Source organism: Lasioglossum baleicum, chromosome 5 (genome assembly GCF_051020765.1).
Source record: "Lasioglossum baleicum chromosome 5, iyLasBale1, whole genome shotgun sequence".
NCBI classification, from domain to species: domain Eukaryota; kingdom Metazoa; phylum Arthropoda; class Insecta; order Hymenoptera; family Halictidae; genus Lasioglossum; species Lasioglossum baleicum.
The window spans coordinates 16,066,873-16,086,093 of NC_134933.1; positions in this window are offsets into that span (position 1 = coordinate 16,066,873).

The window sequence follows — 19,221 nt, forward strand, 5'->3', positions numbered from 1 at the left end:
ATACAACAACAACAACGACAACTCGGCAAGCTAATATAAGCGTGGTAATAATAAAAAGAGAACGTTATGCCTTCTTATCTTGTACGCTTTTAGGGAGTAAGAAAATGTCAAAATTCGTCAGATATGTTTCGAGCAGGGCACGGTTTCAGCTTGATATGTTCGAAGGGGTTAATTTCGTCGAGACGGGGTTAAAGGCGTGGGTCGGAGGATACGGTGACCGATCCAGAGATCGTGGGTATTCCAGGGTCCGGTCGATCGGGGATCGGGAACACGTAGGCGCTTAACGAGGGTGCTCGTGCGGAGAGAGCGAAAGGAGCTCCCGAAATACTACCGCCGGGCGCGATGGCGATATGAAGCCGCCGGATACATTTCGAATCGCGGGCGAGCATCGTACCCGCCTGTCTCCTATCGTTCTATTTCGAGTCCAAGACCCGGCGGGTCGTGGACAAAAGCCGAGGAACGTGATTCATCCCGAAACTTTCTTTGTTATTCGAAGCGAGAGTCATTCGTAGTTCCTTTCCTTGGCAAGCATGCACCCCCATGACACAGGGTAACATCTGACACAACCACTTCGATTATTTTCGCTCGTGGAAAACCGATGAAAAACGTTCTTTGTCGCGGATGATGCGACTTCGAAGGACCTTCCACGAGACGACACTTCATGTTTTCGTGTCCCAAGTTTTCCGCGAGGGCGTCGCCGAGCCGTGAATAAACGCTGATCGACAAGACGGTGTTTTTGCAATCGAGCGTAGCCGAGCGGAAACGGGCTGGCAGCGGATCGGTTCGCAAGTCGGGCACATGATTGCGATTTAATGGAACGATCGATGTTTATTATGCGGCGCGTACGTGTTGTCGCTCGCGCGAATCGGCTCGAGTTGAGTCTGGTCGGGTCGGCCCGCGTACCTATCTCGTCGAGCCTGTAAAAGCAACGGGTTATGAAGCAATAACTCGGCTTGGTGTGTCGGCCCGCGACACCCAGCCAAGGCAAACACGCGGTTCACGGCTCGCCTACACTTCCGTAAACTACCCGCTCCTCTCTATCCCGTGTGCTCTCTTTCGCTCTAATCGCGGCGCGCCAACCGTTTCCGACGTCTTCCCGACGCGGTTTAACTGTGCACCCCGGGAATTATACAAATAGTACATAGGAATCTTCCGGGACCAGTGTTCCGTGCGGCAGATCAGAACAATTTTACCGATTCCCGTATCCTGGTCTCTCTGCGGGCCAACAACGGAACCCCGAACATTTCTTATCGTGTTTCCACAGATTTCATCCGATGCTCCTATCTAGTCCCAGTAACATTATCTCATAATTTTACTGTATTCAAACTTTGTTCACAATAATTTAATCAGACCCCCTCTAAATTTTTGTCTTAATCCTTTCCTTTAATTTTTGAAAGTCTATGGTCAATTTCAGTCGTGAGATAACAAGTCACCCTCGGTAACGTAATGTAATTATTTTCGCTTGGGATTGTTATACAGGATGTGGCCGGACGGGTGGTACAACCGAGCAGGGGATGATACTTCATGTAAATATAAGTAGAAGGAAAGGAACAATATTTTATCGTTTGACGCTTCGTTCTCGAGAAAATCGAGTTTGAAGTTCCGCCAGGTTCGCGTGCTTTAGTATATGCAGAAAGTAGAATTGGTTGATCATGGTCAGACGCGTCAGACGATTCCTATGCAATGGCACGTGTATTCGCTGCAATTTCAATCTCGATTGTCTCGAAAACGCGCAAAGCGTCAAACAGAAAAATATTATTCCTTTTTTCCGGTTTATTTTTACATGTAGAATCACCTCCTGCTCGGTTGTACCACCCATCCGGCCGCACACTGTATAAACTCCTAGTACAGCATAATTATCATGTGTTCTCCACGTAACAGAGTTTCGATACATATATTTGCAAATATTATTATATGTCACCTGTCTCGCATTCTTGTTTTTCCATCCATTTATCCAAAATTACGGGCACAGTTCCCTCGATGGGTTAAGCGTTGCCAAAATCGTTCGCGCGACTATTTACGATTTCGATGGATCAGATTCGAAAACCGGTCTCGCCGTTCGAATATTCGAAATTGGGACACGTGGGGTACGTGGTCGGCAGATGGGCGCAGAGAGCATGAACTTACGTCATATCCGCAAAAGGGAGCCGTGAAATCTTGCCAAATACACGTCTCCTTCTATCTAGCTCTCTGTCCCCTTTCGTCCCCGTCCACGCTGATACGGAAGAACGTCCAATATTCCGTCGTCCCGAGGAATTCCAGTATCCACTCTTCCAAAAGAAAATATGTCGATCCGGATCCATGTAGTATCCGGAAGCTATGGTAATGATTGCGCGCGACACCGCGGGACGTTCGAATTCGAAATGTCCGTCCGATTCCAAGATCAAGACAAAAATTATCGTTAACGTATTAATACTTTTATGCAACTTTCAGCGTGGACGCGAGAGTTACGGGTCGTGAAAAGAGAAATCGGTGAATCGAGAGCGGTGCGATGAAGTCCGTTGAACCGAGCAGCGATTAGGATCGCAGTTAGGAGTTCAGTGTCGCGGCAACGTTATCGACGCAACGGCAGCGATTTATTAACACGTCGAGGCACCGGGCGGCGCCGGGAACAGCAACAGCAACAGCGTTGAGCAACGGCAACAACAACAACGAGACAGCCCGGGCTATCTGATATCGAATTACAAGCGGCGAATTCGCTGAATCGCGAAGAAATTCGGCCATCGATAATCGAAGGGCGCCGCGACACGAGATATTGCATGGCCGGCGATATTTCATCGATAAATCGGAATAGGGAGGGGGAGAGGGGGAGAGTGTTGCGCGATATTGTACCGTGAGCGTTTAGAGACCGGGGCGGAGTCGCGCGTAATCATTTTTATCCGGGGCGAATGCTCGACGAACGGACACACGCACACACAGAGCGACCTGTCTGGCTCTGTTCATCTGTGTCCGTCTGTCCGTTTGTCGGTCGGCGTTCCTCGAGCTTTCCGGGCGCTCCGATCGATGAAAGTCTCCGGAGGATTTAGTCCGTTACTTTCGACGAGGACCATACCTAGCCCGGGAAATAGAGTAGCCTAACCGGAACCCGGAGCCGACGCTTTCCCCCGCTGAATTTTCTCGTCGGAGAACGGAATATTGGGTTCGAACCTTCCCTTATTTCCGAGCTTACAACACACGCCCTCGAGTAAGACGCTGTGCTCGCGCTTCTCGCTTCACGACGACGAGCCAGCCACTTTTTCCACGCGAAACCTGTCGGGATTACCTGCTGCTCGGCGAATCTGCACCCTCTGACAATTATTTCTTCCCTTACGCTCGCTCTATCCTCCTTTTTGTTTTCCCTGCCTGCTGCTCTTGGACGATTTACTCTCTCACTCTTTGCGGTGCTTCTCGCGGACCAGGCACGAGCTACAAACCTCTAACACTCTCTCGTGGGAGATAGGGTTAATCAGGCTGTCGTGACAGTTGTGACCTTTTCCTTTAACACTAATAATTAAATTAATAAGAGAAAATTCAATGTCCTTATTGAGCAAATAATCCGAAATAATGACAAAATACTATTAATGCGTTCTACGGTGCTTCCTCGTTCTGCTAGGCCTGTCGATGGAATAAATGGGCCTTCACGCGTAAGTTTGGAACTGCTAGCATCATTTCTAGCTGGCGGGACAGAGCCAGCAGTAATACGCTGCAATATTAAGCAGAGCTCCCGCTGGATCTCTGTCCGAGTAGGAAGGAGATGAAGAAGGGACGAAGAAGGGACGAAGGGGTAGCTAAAACCTACGGGGGCAACGTGTATGCCAGACATGTGCGACCCGCACGACTTATATCTGTTACGGGCGAGTATCTTTCCGCGTGGATCGTAGACTAAACACCTTCGGAAGACGTAAAGTTATAAATATATAACTGACAGTGCAGTTCCTGGGCGGGGATGGATGGAAGCGTAACGGGATCGCGCGCGTAGTATCGAACCGCGTCACCTCTCAATCCCGTTCGCTTCTTCCTGAATAAATACCGGTCGATTCGCGCCCGGCATAAATATTAAACATTCAATATTTAAACAATCCCGGCTCCGATCAAAACTCGGTTTTGATCCGTTTTAATTTCGCGATATTTAGTGCCGTAGGGCTGCTCTCGGGGAGAATAATCGATACTAGCAGTCCACAGAAATGTCAACGGGGAAGTCTCTATCGAAAATTGACTCCCGCCGTGAGTTTCTTTCTGCTCCGGGTCGCTGTAGGAGCAATTTTCTTTGAGCAGGATCATTTCTAAAGGACCCAAGTGACTGTGAAACTGCCTCGACGGCCTAAGTTCAAGCTCGCGGAGTAATATCGACGGGGGTTGCTTTTCTCTCGCCCTCTTTATAGCAATTTTACTGTGTTCCACGACGAGACTAAATTTCCGATAAATCCAAGCGAAAAATTGGACCCTATGGAACCTACAACCTAGGAGAAGATTTTCGTCAAATCCAGAAAATATCAACATTCAAATATACATTAACAATGAGTGTACAGGCTGAACAAAAGTTTCGAGAAAATGCGTAGCACGTTTTGAGTTCCATACAGTGAAAGCTGTGTTCTTCGAACATCTCTATAAGCAGGATCTCGAAAAGAGAGGAATCGAGCTTCTAAAAGTCCCAGAACAGAAGGCCCCCTTAACGAAACATGGAACGATAATTAATTAGAAGAATAGAAGATGCAACAGAGGAGGAAATCGAATGGAACCTGCACGTTAATTAGGCCCGGTCGCTTTTAGCATTAGGTGCTAGAACATTAGAGCGAACGAACGTCTGCTTAGCACGGCCACCGCCTCCTCTGTAGGATGATCCATCACCGAAGGTGCTGTGATTAGGCGACGGTCACGTCACGCCCGTAAACGTATAGACGAGCAGATACACGAGGGTACAGCGTGCGGATACACAGTCGATGTCGGACGGGGCGAGAACGTACCGAGGCAACATGTATGCCAGACATGTGCGACCTGCTCGACTTATATCTGTTACACGTGCGCATTCCCTCCGCACTAGCTCGGCTCGCGACGCGACGCGAATGTAACACGTAACAAATATGCGCATCATCTTTAATAAATACAGAGCCTTGCTCCCCCCCAGCCGAAACTATTGAATACTCGAAAGAAAATCCTCGGCTCTCTCACTCTCGTCACGTGGCGAATTTGATTAACCTTCGAACGGAAGAACGAGCACATTCTCTTACTACGTATTTCTTTGTCTTCACTTCTCCAATGAAATTGCAACTTCCACAACGAGAAAGTCCTCTCAAATCTTTAGCCTTAAGATCAATGCATCCCCGAGGAGAACTTCGAAAATCTTTCTCGTGACCCGCAGTGTCCTTTGTTAACCCTTTGCACTCGACTGTCCTCTCTAGGGACGTCGTAAATCTGCCGACTATACCTCTCCGACGGGCGAAAGGTTGTTGGCAAAACGCTACTTCGAGACTTACAATCTTCATCTTTTACCAAGTCCTACTTAAATACTCCGCGAACGATCAATGGAAAAAGCCTCTGTACGAAAATGGTTCCCAGCAGAGAAGGGAATGCACAAGTCAACACTAGACTAAAAGTGACAAGCTTGTGATACCTTTGAAAAACCACAAGAGTTTCTTTTTTTTTTGGACGTATCTTTGTATCTTTAAATTAATAAGCTTCTTTTATACTTGACATTTTAATGTGAAATAGAGCCGAATTTTTTATTCAAGCAATGAACTTTAATGAATAAGATATTTTCCCTTTTGTTCGATGATCTTTTACCAAGAAGAATAAATAAGAAAATATTTTACTGATTAAAGTTCATCGCTTGTATAAAGAAGTTCGGTTTTATTTTACCTTGAAAACCCGAAATTACTTTCTTGCCAACCCAATAGTTTTTTAGAAAAAAAATGTTCAGTCTTATTGGTTGATTTTCGAGAATCCCCCTTAAGAACGAGAAACAAATAATCGAGCGCAAAGACCACGGCTGATTAGCTACCGGAGAATATCGAACAGAGGATAATTCGCGGTGAGAGCTAATTGTATAATCGGCTGGCAGGGTGGAGCGGTTTAATCGAGTGGATGATTCAGTCGGCGCGGATGGCCAGCGCGGGAAGACGGTGTTTTGCGAGTGGATTACGTCGTCAGCGTCGTCATCGGCATGAGCGTCGTCGACGGGCCACGCGCTGGCCCACCCCTGTTTTGTCACGTGCACGGTGATAATTTGATTCTGCTTAAAGGCAGGAAATAGTGGCGCGCGTTACCGCTCGTTGCGTACACCGAACCGGTTAAAGTGAATTCAGTCTGCCAGCTGCAGACAAATTAGCGGATCGTCGAGCAATTCGAGCTGCGGTGCTGTGCCGCGCGTGTCTGCAACCGAGGAAATTACAACGTTATCGTTCGTTACCCGCTCGCGAGCACGATACACTTATCAATGGAGCAGAGTAATGCGAACAAGTAGCAGCGAGGAATTATTGCTACGCGATCGGAACGATTAAAATTAGCATCGGGGCTACCGACAGAATTAACTGCTGGGGATCGCTGCGTGCCGCTCAAGGGCCGATACGATATTATACCGTACGGAGGGAATTACGCCGGCGGACAGATTTTCCCACGGATTTCAAAACACCGCGCGCGCGCGTGTCCTTACAATTCATATTTTCATGGCCCTTAAACTACAGGAGTAGGCAACCCTAGGAGAACTTGGAATACTGAGCCTTCGCATTCCTAAGACACTTGAAATACCCGTTCCCCATTACATTCTCCGAATTCGCTTGGAATATTGATTCTTTGTCCATTCTGAATATCTTTCAAATACCAATAACCCTATTGTATTTCTGAAATCTTTAGAATATTGGTTTCTTTGTATTCCTAAATAGGGTGAACTGTACTATTGCTGGCACTACAGTAGTTATTGATACTTTTGATTTAAACAACAAATATTAAGAATTCCTGGTATAGAAAATCATTTATATTGCTTCTTATTTATATTTCAAAGCAACGTTGTAAGTTTTCATAACAGAGTTCCACATATGACTGTTAGCAACGCTGGTACATCCTGTAAGACCGACGTACATCCAGGATGACCACAGTGCAGTGTAAATAGTGTTTTCTTAAAATTTTCGTTACAAGTAAGTATATACTTTATCGCTTTTTAACTTAATTTCGGACTGTACTACAGATGGAATAAGTGCGTATATGTTTAATTATAAAACAAATAGCCTGTTCAACGTTTACTTCTTACTGTGCCAATGGCTGTACTATTTGTCTTACGATTGTTATTCACTGAATATACATATTATATAATAAAAGATTTATGACTCGTAAAACTGTTTGATTTGGCTGAAAAATCTCTATTAGCTAATAATAATAGCAAGTTAAGCTCGTTTAAACATGTGAAAAAAAGATAAAAAGATTTTTACTACGATTTTGGCTTAGGGTGCCAATCATTGTACAGTTTACTCTACCTTTTGAATACCGGATTCCTTCATTCTTTATTTTCCTAATCCTTGGAATACCGTGCCCTTTGTATTCCTAAAGATCCTCGAAGTACTGACTGGCTCATTTCTGCAATCCTAAGATTCCCTATTTAGAACTCTATCCTGCCCTAAAATATGTAGAATACTTGAAGTTATTTCTGAGACACTTGAAATTATATCTGTGGATTCACAAAAACCTTGACAGAATAATTGACCTTTCATGTAGGCCAAGGACCTTAAAACCGACCTTGGGACATAGATTGACCCCTAAAACCCTTTTCAGATGTCCATCGATCCATATTGAAAATGGATGGGACATTGAATTGCTGACAAAGCCCGCTCGTGGCAGCCCATCATCCCCTAGCAACCCATCCCACTCCGTAACGCGACCTGACTCGCTTAACCCGGAATGCCAAACGACTAACCAACTGATCGAGATACCCACGGATTACTAACAAGTATAGTAAGGTAACTTCAGGTATACCTAGAACCACAAACAAATATTATATTAAATATTAATCCACATGTTGCACAATTTACTGCATCATTCAATAAGTATTCAGTTCAATATTGAAACCATGTAATAGTTCTATTATTCGCCAATCATGTTCCACTAATTAGCACGAGTAATCAAGGTTGTACTGTGTACACAATGGTTCGCGGTCCGATTATATCATCCATGAAATGAATAGACAAGGTAAAACCATAAGGAAATTCTGCTTCCATCGATAGGTCCATACAATTCCGAGCATGCGCCGGGGAGCACAGTATCGTCGGCAAAGTATCGAGAAGCTTTTCCCGAACGAGCTTAAAGTTCCGATGGAAACGAGGGCGGTGGAACGGGGACAGCGAATGTAATTATTTCCGTTTTAACAAGCCGCGAATTATTTCCTGTCGTCGGTCCAATATCTTGCGGCCGGGTCCACGGGGACTGTCCCCTTTCTCCTGACCCCCGTGTTCGAAAGCGCTCGATCGCAGATATCTCGTTTTCGCGTGAGCAAACTAGTGCCGAACGAGTTTTCCATTTGCCCTGGCCGCAATTGATCCGAGCGACCGCGCGCCCGCACGATAACTATCCGCCGGACTCATTTAAGATAAACTTAGTCGGGGATCAGCGGATACGTGATTTCCACGAGGTTTCCACCCCCCTCCCCCTTACACTCGCCCCCTCTCCTGCTGTACCATCGGCACGGTCGCTCGAAATGTACACGAGAGGATTATTACGAAATTATATAGGATCAATGGAGGGCCCCCTACGTGCCGTTCGCCACGTGTAACGAGTTCGAAAAGCGTTTTCGTTATTCCACGTCGAGAGACCGGCAATCGTTACCCGATCGGCCGTACGCTAGCGATATAATTAATTCGATTACCGACCGACCACCCCTGCGGAAAATGAATGTTGGGGACACGCGGCCCTCTGAGGAAAGGGTGCGAACCTCCGCAGACCCAGAACTTCGAATAGACGAAGATCGGGACACGGGATTATTATTTATTTCGCATCGTTGTGCACCTCGTGCCGTTGAAAACGGGCGGAAAATGGCGAACAATCCAGGCAAATGCGGCACCAATAATTGTAACTAAATGATCATATTTATTTTGAATTATATGCATGACTTCGAAAATATAAATGCTGCCATTCAATTAATCTCGATGTAATATTTCAAGCCAGATAGGACATTTCCATAAAGAATAACTTTCTACTCGCCGCGTCAGTGGAACGCGCTGTTTCTTGCAAGCTCAACTTGCGGAAAGAAAGTAAAGCAGGAAATGCTACCTGTGCGCGAAAATAGAATAAAAACTGTTTGGAAACAGACAGCGGCGATGCGAAATTTATTTTTCGCGGCCGCTTGTTGTAGAATAACGAGTTGAGTGCTTAAAATGTAAAGTTTCCGCTCACTGGACGAGACAGGCCACTGCCACTATGTTTAACACTTTTCTGTACTTTCCCTGTTAGATCCTGCAAACTTATTTTAACATGTTTCGACGAACAGACGTTAAAGTAGTGCATAGTTTTTATAAACCACAAAATGAATATTTATTCCATGTTTGTTTATCCGACGAACCAGCGTCATCTGCCAACGGTCGATTCTACACAATTCCGTTTTGTTAGTAAAAATTTCATCGAACCGATTTTTCGTTGAAAACGCGATAATGGTCTGTGTTAGGTGCACTTTTTTCGAGCTCGAGAACCCTGAAGGGTTGCAGCAGCGATGCTCGGACCTTTAATATGGAATAAGGGATCGAAGGAGAAAAAAAAACGGCCGGTTTCGCAAGTTTCGCGAACTGCATTAACAAATGAAAATTTAATGCCCGGCCTCCGAGCAGAACGGGGTAAAACTGGTCGGAGAAGCTTCCGATTCTTCTGCAAAGTTGCTGCGTGTCTTTAATGGATAGCAGCGGGGACGAAAAGTAGAGCGGAAACGGCGTTACGTCAGAACACTCGCTATTCCGATGTCACTCCCTTCCTATTCCCCTCGAAACGGCGCATATCGTGACTTCCGGCGAGCCCTGCAACGCGCTCGTTGCAAGCTATATTCCCGGTGCATCAATACGTATGCATTACGACGAAAACAAGCACCTTAACGGAGCGCTGTCAGATTAGTTACAGTTCTGCTGCTCGGCAGGTGTTAATTAGGCTATGCAAAGATTCCACCGTTGCGACGTTGACGCTCGCGAGAACGTCGCGACGCGTTGCGCCGCGTCGGAACACGACTGGCTGCTAATCAATTATGCTGATTAGCAGCGCATCGTGTGGAATTTGAGAAAAAAAACAGCGTATCGCATTCTTGAAAAAGACTACCCAACTCCCTCTTTATTTTCCCAAAATTCCCGTAGAACACATCAAAATATGAGGATCACTTTCTGCTTCCCATTAATCTGTGGAACCCTCGTAATATTGACCCTTTGGTTCCTAAAATCCTTGTATAACTGTCCTCGAAAAACCCTTTGTGAGTACTGGTTCTTTGGATTCCTAAAACCCTTGGAATACTAACCCCCCCATTGTGGCAGTCCTAAGGATCTTTCTAAGAATTGCGGGTCCACTAAACCCTTTGCATTTCCAAATATTCTTAACAAATCCTTGTCGACTCTTGGTACTCCCTGAAACCCTTGAAGTAATAGAAAAACTTTGGTGTGATCTCGCTTTCATTCAAAGGACTTATCCTGGGAAATAATCTAACTCCCTTTTTAGAAATTGCTGACACAGCCCGCGCGCGGCAATCCGTCTATCTCACTCGGTAACGCGACGTAACTCGCTTAACCTGAGATACTAAACAACCAACCAACTCATCTAAATACCGTCGGACTGCTAACAAATATACTAACGTAACTGCAGACATACCTAGTACTACTTTAATTGCAGTCAATTACCCTCTAGCTCTGTTTTCGCGAAATACTGTACAAACATGTATGAGTATCCGTGGTGTCGCGGATGAAATTAACGAATTGCTGGCACCTAATCAATTATGCAGATTAGCCGCCTGACAAGAGGAACAGTCGGAAAAAAGCAAGTGTACCACGTTGTTTTCGGTGACTTTTCCGTCGGAATATCGATCCCCAGTTGTTGACGGGTGTCACGTAACGGAGATAAAAGGACATGGGGAGAGTTCGTTTCGGGAAAGCGGACGAAAATTGTTTGGTCAACGACCGGGCACACCAGAGACGAGTCGTCGTCGGCGTCGTTCGACACGCGTTACAACGCTTAACGAAGTCCCGGTAATTCCGTTCCCGCGGCACTCGTGTTAATTACAGTTCACCTAAAGGCAAACGACGCCATTGTGGCCTGTGTCGTTCGCGGTCCGGAACGCGAGGCCATCTTACGCCACTGACACATAATTAGCCGACGTTAATTAGACGACGATAATAGCGCCGACGTAATGTCGTCGCCGGCGCCGATATTTTCTTCGATTTTTCTTCGGCGACGATTAATTGCTCGAACGATCTGACGTTCGACGGAGCCATAAACATTATTTGCAATGTATTTTGCCTGGTTCGTCATTCATTTTTCCGTTGTTTTCTGTTAACCGTGACGGGGAACCAAAAGAGTCCAAGTAAAATAAAACTCTAAAATCCTTTCAAATCAATCCACAGTCTTGAAAAGGTCTCCAAGTCCCGTAGAGATTCGACAAGAGTCCTGCTGGACTCGTACAATCCGCTGGGGGTTCATCAAGGATCCTGACGAGGTCCTGGGAACTTGGAGGTCCATCGACGACGTCTAACGAGGTCTAACAGCCCACTGGAAGTCCACCAAGTATCCTGACGAGGTCCTAGAATCCACTGAAACATCATCGAAAGCCTGATACCACTTTTTAAACGTCCCAATAGGATCTCGGACCCATTCGAGGGCCTCGGGGGACCTAAATGGGACCACAGAGACTATCAAAAACTCCAAGCACTAAAACTAGAGGAATCCACCGTACAATGATCGAGAAATAGTGTAGTTACATAAATCCTGAAGAAGGAGTCGCTCACAAGACCTTCCGGTGGAGAAACCAGTTGCTTTATCGTGGCCATATCGTTGCCGTTCAATTATGGAATTAACAACGCGAACGTCCGGCCCTTTCGGTCAGATGCGTAATAAATGCTTGCCCGCGCAACGATAACGGGTCGAATGAATGCAACGGATACCGGTATTTATGCGATCCAGATATCAGTGGAACAATAACGACCGCCACGGTATCGTACGCAAACGCGTGCGCGTAATTATTTTGGAATTAATGGGATACGCGTTCCTGGAAACGCGTTGCACACACGGCTCGCAGCTGCGGATCGAGGAAAAATGTGCCATATCACGAGAGACGAGTGGCGTCGAGTGTCGTGGGAAGTGCGCACTTTTCGCATCTTTGTGAGAAAGCAAAAGCGCGGCCCGGTTAGTCGGGAACGGATTTTCATATTAAATGATACAAACACAAAGTGCGTGGAATTGATACGGACACGCAGCATCGTCGGCCGCGAATTTTAAATAAAGTACACGAACGGGCGAGATATTCGGGGATGGCCGTAGCGGCTGTAACCGTTGGCTACGTTCGCTCGAGAAAAGCAAATGTCCGTCCCCTCCGTTTCCTTCCGACAAATAAAGCATACGAGAAACGACGATCCCGGGGGCGAGCAACAAATAATGTTTGTCCTCGGATGGGCGGTAGAGGGCGGAGCATTTTAAACGCGGATCCCGAAAATGTCTCTGTCTTCTCCCATTTCCCCCTCTCCCTTTCTCTTTGCCTTAATAATGAGTGGTTGTTCTCCGTTTCTTTTCGCTCCTTTTTCGAGACGTATATCATGTGGGTAATACACAACGTTGCGACGTCGGACGACGTTGCGCGGCTGTGGGAAAAGGAGGAACAGCATTCTTGGCAAGATATTTGTGTGGGAACGGAGGGATGGCTTGGCTTAAGGAATGTCTACCCCCGGCGGCAACAAGGGTCGAAGGTCTCGACAAATATCATAAAATGTAAATGCCGTGGATTCGCTATGATCCCACGGAGAACTTCTCAATTTGCCAATATGCCGGGGACCCTTTTATCCGGCGCGTACGCGCGTTCGCCGCTGGATTAATTCCGCCGCGGTGCACGGTGGGCCGGTAACGTAAAAAACTCGACAAAACTCAGGGGTCTCTGTTAATTATACATTATTGATTCCTAGGCTACGGATCTTTGCGCAGAACAAGAATTACCTGTATCAATCGCGAAAGGGAGTCTTTCTTTTTTTAATCATTCTAAGGAGCTGAAAATATTGATATTCCTAAATTCTGTTAATTGTTCTTCTGCTTGAAATTATCAACGGTTTCTAGGTTTTACTTATTTGCCGGAAATAGAAACTGTCTCTATCAAAACTGTCACAGGGACTGTTTTAATCTAGGAAATTGATTCTAAGCAATTAGCGTCCTGGAACGGCTCACTTTTGAGGTGCGTCGAACCGCGCGTGGCGGCCATCTTCGTGGCCCGTTTTCACTCGAGATTAAAATTTCTGTTCGAAACGCCGATGCTCGTGCATTTTCATGGCAACCTGAATGCCGAACGAATACATTTAACTTTGCCGTGTCTCGCCCCGCGACGAATAAACTTTCCCGATCGATTCGCGTCGCGAAACACCTCCTCCTCCTCCCAGTCGGCCGAACTGGCCCGGAGAGGTCAACTTTCCAGCAAACGAACGCTTGCAACTTCCGGCCGCGCTCTATTTTGATTATTACTATCGCGAGCGCCGGTTCCGAACAACTTTCCTGTGTTTTAATGATTCCTGATGGCCACGCCGACGTGCGCGGACTCCGCAACTCGAAACGCCGATGAACTCGCTGGAGCCGAGGCGAGGATCCACGAGCAGCCCTTTAAGCCCTTTCGATGCTACTGACAATACTATAGTCACTCGTTAAAATTTTCCATTGCTGTATTGCGTATGTACTTTGGTTAACCCTCCAAATTCACGTGACTTAATAATTGCTTAGTAGAAACAGGAAATCTAGATTTATTTCATGCCTACAGTACAGAAAAGGAATGGATACCGTTTACGTTTAGTACACTCTGCTCGACGTCTTCGTCACAAGTCTGACTCGTTATTGGAAGCAAGGGGTTAATTGCTAGTAGAGTCTGGTAACTAGTCCGCAATCAAGCTGTCTATGTTCTACACTCTGTAGACAGCTGTTGCATCGGAGGACAGAACACGATGTCCACCGATTGACGAAGACAGCGAATGAAACTACAATAATAATAACTGGGACAATTCGGAACTACCTTCCCACCTCCATAGGGGTTGCAGTCAAAGTGTGCAATCCAGGTGTCTATATTCGACACTCTCTAAAGAGCTGTTCCACTTGAGAACACAACATGCAATGACCACCAATTGAAAAGACATTGAATGGCTTGGGAGTGTCAAGATACAATTGGGAGAAGAACAATTGGAACAACCTTTCGGGACAGGGAACTAGCTAACCCGGGCCATCGAGTGACGGGGACTTCGAGTGCTTTGAGACTGACAATGAGTTTACAAGAACAATTGGGACAATTCAGGACTACCTTCCTACTTCCAACTTCCATATTTTTGAACCTCCTCGCGCCAAAGATAGCTCCGTCCCCGAGCTCTCAACGATAGTTTCTCCCGTGTTTCCTGGTCCAGAAGCCAAAGGAGGACCAGAGGCGTGTAGGATCGGGGATTGTCGCGTTGTCGCGAGTTTCGATGGCAAGACTCCGGTAACGCAATAGTCGAGGACGACGCGAGAACGGTTTTTCCCTGTTGCCCCGACAAAGTCGTTTCCTCGGTAGCGTAGCTGTCGCGTAACTTTCCTTTCTTCCTTCCTCCCGAGCTTTCAACGGCCTCGTGCCACGCCGCTGCCTGGAATTGGACAAGACGAATTGGAAAATTGAATCGATTACACGCCAGAAACTTTCCACACGGACGTGCAGCTAACTGCGCCCGTTTTACTTCTCCCGTGGAGATGTCCTCCACGAAGCTGCCGTCGCGTCGTCCGCGTCCGCGACCTGAACAGACCCTCTGAAAGGACACGGCTAAGTGCGTTCCCTCCTTCGGCGATATAATTTACGAACCTCTTTCTCCGGGAAGTTTGCCGATGGATCCACTACTCGTCCCTGTACCGGGCTCGGAGAGATTCATTTATCGAAACGATTCGTTATAAAGGACTCGGCTTTCACGCCTGGCGAATAGTAATCAACGGAATATTCCGCCGGAGTGGAGACCTCTAGTTTCTTCGGTTTCATCACCTCTCTCGAGCTACCTCGCAACTGGTCTTGCTTATCTGATTAGATATTCACAATATTTATTGCTAATCTGCGGATTTAATGCAATTTATGACGAAAATGAGTACGTCAAATGCAAAACTGAAAAGACATTCGAAGAGTTTGAGGACGTACACTTTTACTTAGGGACATTATTATTCAACTTTAGTCTCTTACAGTCGACTTGGGCAATTTTTATTTTGCATAAAAATACGCAATCTATCTATTTTACATGACTGTAATCATGATCGTGTGAATTGCATGATTGTCCAAGCCATTTGCAAGAAGCAGGAGTTAAATAATAATGCCTTACCTCGTTTAAGCGGAACAGCTGTATTGAGAGTATAAATATACCTGGATTTTGCACGCTTTGATTGCAACCCTTATGCCAATACAATAGCAGCAAATTGCAGTAGTTTGCAATGGTTACTCAGAGCGTATACTTCTTCGTGGCCGTTTCTAGAACCGAAATCGATATTATTACACTTGTCAGGTCGTGGTGCGAGGTACGAAGCGTATCCGAGGCGTGCGCGAGCGTGCAGCAGCACATCCGCGCGAGTTAAGCCGTACAAGATGGATGGTCCAGCCGGTGGTCCTGTCTCGGCCCCGAACGTTTCACTCGCACTTATGATATATGGTGAGGCCGCTAAAAACTGGCAGATGTGTTTCCCCGGGCGTGGTGTGCGCGCTGTTTCCGTTTCGCAGCAATCGTCGGCCCAGCAACCCCCCAGTTTCTCCCAGCTTTACTCCCAGTTTCTCTCCCAGCTTTTCCCACCTTAGCGCCCGGGATAAATCGACGGAAGACGCGAACAATACTTGAGAGATTATACGCTCGGCCGGCGCCTAGCGTCGTGACGCCGCGCGCCACGCCGAAAAACCTTATATTCCTTGTTCCCGGTGATATATGACCCCAAGCGAGTTGTCGCGGCCGAGAGTTCTTGCGAGCGACCGGTTTGTTTCTCCGGGAGCTACCGCGCGCCGCGCCGCCTCGAAGAAAAAAACATTCCTCGAGCAAGTCTCTCGATCCACGAAAGGTGTACGAGAGTTCTTCATCCTAGGTCCTTTCCGCCACTGTCATGCTCCCCAACGATCACCGATCGTTGTTTCAAAATTTTCCCTGAGGTTTTGCTCCGTCCAAGTTCGTGCAAACGAGACGCTCGTGTCCGGCGACAGGTGTTTTATGGTTTTCTCGAACACGCTCCCTTAATACCTCGTTTTAACCACTGGAAGAAGAAACCGCTGGAGCGGAGTAAACAATCCTCGGCTCCTTCGCCGGTTACTGCGAGGTTGAACTTTAATTTCAAGCTGACCGCTCGTTTAACCGAGTTGCAGAGACGAATGTATTCTCGATGTAATTTTTTCTATCAGCAAAACGGAGTAGAATAGTGCTCAGCCTGGGACATGTTCAAAAGACGTCTCGAATATCTTGGTACAGGACCCAAAACTAAAGAGCCGAGTTTCCAAAGAAATTATGTAGCTTGTAAAACACTCTACCATTATTAAAAATTATACAGCCCCCTACAAGAGTGTAGAGCTTGCAAAAGCACTGCAGGATGCTCTAAGAAATTGTAGGACTTCGAAAAGAATTTGTTACCACAACTTGATGACACTTGATAGGAATCTCACGAGTGCGTCGAATATAAAAATGTCTGGGGCGAAGCCCACGATACGGCTCTACTAAAGAACCCTCGATAATCAACCCTATTCCTTTCCACGTTCCTTCGACGATTAATTAACAGTATTAATCTCATACGAACCGGCTATAAATCCTGCGACCTCTGGAACACTTTCGGATGCTCCTCGAAATACCAAAGGGTCTCGAATGAAACCTATCCCCGACTGGATGCTCGCTAAATGGAGATATATTAGGGTAACCCACGAATCGTGTGGTTTTCTTAAACTTAAATGTTGAAAATTTAATCATCGATGTATCTCGACCATCGTTTTCAACTTGAGGTCTACGTTAATCATTCATTTACAGTTTTTAATATTTCGATACTAAGTGCTGTTCATACAACACCGTTACGAAAAGGACGCCAACTCCGTTACTTTAGATCAGTGCAAAGGTTCGTGCCCGATTTCGTATTAAAATACAACAAAAAATCGGGCACGAACTTTTGCACTGACCTAATATCCACAAATATTTTTAATTGTTCGTTTAACTGTATTGTACTTTGTAACTTCTAATTGCCTTGACTGCATTAAATTGGCAAGATAGAAACATAGACTAATGCACAAGTGCGATAATAGGCAACTTATGGGACGATCTAATACTAATAGAACCCAAAGGATTCTACTTCTGTGGAGAGTCGAAGAACGGCCAAGAACGGTAGCAACGCTGAAAATGGAGTTTTCACTTAAATTAACTCTCTTCAAAGGATGGAATCCACTCGCGACTGCAACGAGCTACGGTCCCGTGTGCCTTGTAACATGCACCTGCAGCTGCAGCAGACGTGACGCTCGGATTAGAGGGTAAAAAGCAGTGGACAGAGGAAAAGAGACGCGGACAGCCGCCGCCGGTTCATTAATGTTTAGCCGGATCTTTGATTTTCACGTTGACTCGGTCCGGCTCGGCGTTTCGCTAAAACGAGTCCTTGCGCGTCGTTCCAGCTCCACGGTAGGGCTGATAGCTTTAATTACTCCTCCCGCTTTATTTTCGTTCTTATCGAGGGACCGCTGCTCGACAAAAAGCATTAAGGCATGAACAATTTATAGCCAACTATCCCAAGAATACATCGAGGCGGTTTATTTATCATGCAAACGCTTCGCGACGTCGTGCAGCTTTTTGTGGCCAAAATTATCTTAACGTTATTTATAACGACACCAGTTGGGATACTATGTAGCCAAGAATATACATTGACATGCAAAACGTCGAGGAGAACTCCATTTTTCATGAAAAACTTTTAAAAAATTTTCTGTATTGCTATTTGTAGAAAAGTGAACACTGATCAACTTGTATTGGAAACATCTTTTGCCAAATCATTAAACGTTTTCTTGAAACCCTTCTCAAAGACAGAGAAAAAAAAACATTAACTCAAACCTGTTATTTCTCTATAATGAGTTCTTAGAATGGTTTCGCTTTGAATTTCTGAATTTATCTTCGTAGCGATGTCCCCGCGCTAATAATTATGGAAAATGCCTAATCTTTTGGATATTGAAGCTTTGAGAAGTTATCGATTAATGTATAAAATTTTTGTCAAAATACGCAACTTTTCCAAAATTCAATTTTGGCGAGAAAAACGGGTTTCCAGACCGATGTGCGCCGCGCCGCGACGCTCCGGGGCCCACTCTATTCTGTCATCCCGCCACCACGCCACAGCCGTGAAATTTCGAGGAAAATTTCATTCCAAAGACTACGGAGAAACCGCGTGAATACCGGCAGGTATTTCGAGCTCTGCTTTGATTGCAAGCGCAGCCAATTAACGCTGGGGTTGCGCCGTCGTCATAGTCGTTATCGTCGACGTCGTTCCACGCGTGTACCCGCCGCGTGCCCGCTAATCACGCCGCCAGCAGTCGAAACCGCGACGAGCGCAGTCTTAATGTTAAAATACACGGAAACCCGACAAAGAGCTTCGACAATTTCGCAACTACGACGAGCAAGGTCCTTTCACGGCAATTCCTTGTAGTCCCTCTTATCTTCTTACCCCTGCTCCCTCGAAAAACCTTCGATGGAAGATCAGCCTTCGACCAGCATCCAATTTTCTGGCCCTCGGCCGAAGTCAATTTCCCACATTTTCCTATATGCTCTAATTACCTGGTAGTATTCCTTCTAATCAACTGAATCGAAAATCAGCTTTTCCTTATTTATAGACTGCGGAGAACTTTATGCGAAATGAAAATATCGTGCATCAATTTAAGAGACAGGAGCCAAGTAAGAATAGCACATTACTTCTTTGTTTTAAATTGTACCATTTTTGTCATAGATGCATAAAATTCACAGTTCGCTTATTAGTTTTTGTATAAACAGAAACTATGATTTCAAAAATTGTTGGATTGTTTTTTGCAGGGCCGTCGCTCGGTTTTACTTTCGAAATTGATTCGCC